Genomic DNA, 2805 nt, shown 5'->3' with positions numbered 1-2805 from the left:
TAAATACAATGCTGCGAAAATAAGGGAAGCAATTGGTAAGATGATAATTAAGGACGAGTTGCCATTTAGGTTTGTGGAAGGTTCAGGGTTTCGGGATTTCATGAATATAGTTGAGCTTAGGTTTTCAATTCATTCTCGTTATACTGTGATGAAGGATTGTGTTAAGTTCTTCTTGTCTGAGAAGGAAAAGTTGAGGGCAATGTTTATGACAACTAGGGTTCGGGTTTGTCTTACCATTGATACGTGGACTTTGATTCAAAACTTTAATTACATGGTAATCACCTCTCATTTTGTTGATAGTGATTGGAACTTACACAAAAGAATTTTAAACTTTTGTTTAATTCCTAATCACAAAGCTGAATCCATTGGGGAGAAGATTTTGTCATGTATGCTTGAGTGGGGTATTCGTAACATTTTCACTATCACAGTTGACAATGCTTCTACCAATGATGGTGCTTTGAAGTTTATGAAGAGGAGAACTAGTAATAAGGAGGGCGCCATATTAGAGAGTTAGTTTATGCATATTAGGTGTTGTGCACACATACTAAATCTTATTGTGACTAATGGTTTGAAAGAGGTTGATGAGTCCATTGTGAGCGTTAGAAGTGCGGTGAAGTATATGAAGTCTTCACCTGCAAGATTTGACAAGTTTAAGGCTTGCATTGAAAGAGAACAACTTGATTTCAAGGGTTTGTTGTGTCTTGATGTTCCCACTAGATGGAACTCTACATATTTGATGTTGGAAGGTGCTGAAAAATGTCGAGCTGCTTTCCAACTTATGGAAGAGCTTGATAAGACCTTTAAGCCTACATTGACTAAGGAAAAGAATGAGAAAAATGGTTTGGGACCTCCTATTTGTGCCGATTGGAGTCGTATTAAGATTTTCCTCAAGTTTCTCAAACTTTTTTATGATGCAACAATTCAAATTTTGGGGTCTTTGTATTGTACTTCTAATATGTATTTTCAAGAAATTTGTGGCATTCAAATGCATTTACAAGAGTATATTGATAATGGTGATTATGTATTGAGTGCTATGGCAGAGAAGATGATGACGAAGTACAATAAATATTGGGGGGGATCTTGAGAACAATGATAGGGTTAACTTGATGACGTTTGTTGCGGTTATACTTGATCCACGAACCAAATTGGTGTCTTTAGAATATTGGTTCAAAGATGTTCTAGGTGTTGATAGATGTAAATGAAATGAAGAAAAAATTGAAGTCAATCCTTAACAAACTATATGATCACTACAACTTCAGAGAGAGTTCATCTCAAGTTCTACATAGTAGTGGATTGCCTCAAGGTTTCTTAATGAAAATAGAAGAAAGTGAAAATGCCTACCTCTACTTCATGAATAGGTTTCATAAGTACCTAACTTCTAAAAGTGATATGGAAAACAAATCGGAGATGGATCGATATTTGATGGAGGATGTTGAAAAAGTGAATGCGAATTTTGATATTTCAAATTGGTGGAAGGTGAACTCAACCAAATTCCCAACAGTTGCCAAAATAGCACGAGATGTGTTGGCTATTCCCATTACAACAGTTGCTTCAGAGTCAGCTTTTAACACCGGATGACGTGTGTTGGATCCTTTTTGAAGTTCATTGGCCCCAAGTACGGTTGAAGCATTGATATGTTCACAAAATTGGTTAAGATCAAAGCCCCTAAGTTTTGACTTAGATATGGTTGATGATGCTAAAAGTTATAAGCTCAATTCAGGTCAATTTTTTCATCATTTATTCATTTTAGTTTGCTTAATATATTTTGTTATTTACAAATTTCATTTTTCAGTTTCAATTGATATTGTAATAGTTTTTTTGTTTTTTTTTTTTCATTCCTTGTAAAAGTAACTTTGAAGAACATTAGCATTTTACTTTAGGATGATTAGTGACTTGAAGTTGAAGTTGCATTCTAGACTTGAAGTTGAAGTTACATTTTGGATGATTAGTCATTTTACTTTAAGTTGCATTTTGTTGGGTTTTGTTACTTTTAGTTTGAAATAATGGATTTTTGTTGTTGCTTTGATGTAACTATAAACTATGGGTGTTAAGTAATTTTTCGGTTTGTTTTTTTCATCTTTTTGAAGTTACTTGAGGATGATTATGAAATTGAAGTTGAAGATGCATTCTAGATAATTAGTCATTTTACTTTAAGTTGCATTTTGTTAGGTTTTGTTGCTTTTAGTTTGAAGTAATGAATTTTTGTTGTTGCTTTGATGTAACTATAAATTATGGGTGTTAAGTAATTTTTTGGTTTGTTTTTTTCCTCATCTTTTTTAAGTTACTTGAGAATGATTAGAGACTTTACTGACTTGAAGTTGAAGTTGCATTCTGGACTTGAAGTTGAAGTTGTATTCTGGATGATTAGTCATTTTACTTGAAGTTGCATTTTGTTGGGTTTTGTTGCTTTTAGTTTGAAGTAATGAATTTTTGTTGTTGCTTTGATGTCACTATAAACTATGGGTGTTAAGTAATTTTTTGGTTTGTTTTTTTCCTCATCTTTTAGATAAAAAAAGAAAGCTAACCATATTTTTATGAAAGCCAAAATATCATTTTTATGAAAGATTGAAAGCTCCAAAAAAACCAAAATATCATTATAGGTGTAGCCTTTTAGGCTTAGACCCAACAAAAAGCCCATATTTTGCTTCAAAAAATAATAAAAAAAAGCTCATATAGGTGTGGCCTAGCCCAAAAAATTGAATAAAAAAAATTACAAAAATGTCATGCCAATAAACCCGACCCGACCCGCAAACCCGCAGCTATTAAACTCGCACCGCAAATACCCGACCGACTCGGATCTTGGTC

At 33.3% G+C, this 2805-nt stretch overlaps 1 pseudogene; it reads left to right on the top strand.

Moving 5' to 3' along the window:
* Nucleotides 1–388: 388 nt before the first annotated feature.
* On the top strand, nt 389–1889 carry LOC148583121 (zinc finger BED domain-containing protein RICESLEEPER 2-like; annotated as a pseudogene).
* The last annotated feature ends 916 nt before the right edge of the window (nt 1890–2805 follow it).

This window comes from Corylus avellana, chromosome 11, assembly GCF_965113065.1.
Source record: "Corylus avellana chromosome 11, dhCorAvel1.hap1.2, whole genome shotgun sequence".
NCBI lineage: Eukaryota > Viridiplantae > Streptophyta > Magnoliopsida > Fagales > Betulaceae > Corylus > Corylus avellana.
The sequence above is the reverse complement of the archived record's forward strand: the minus strand, read 5'-3'. Positions and strand labels throughout refer to the sequence as shown.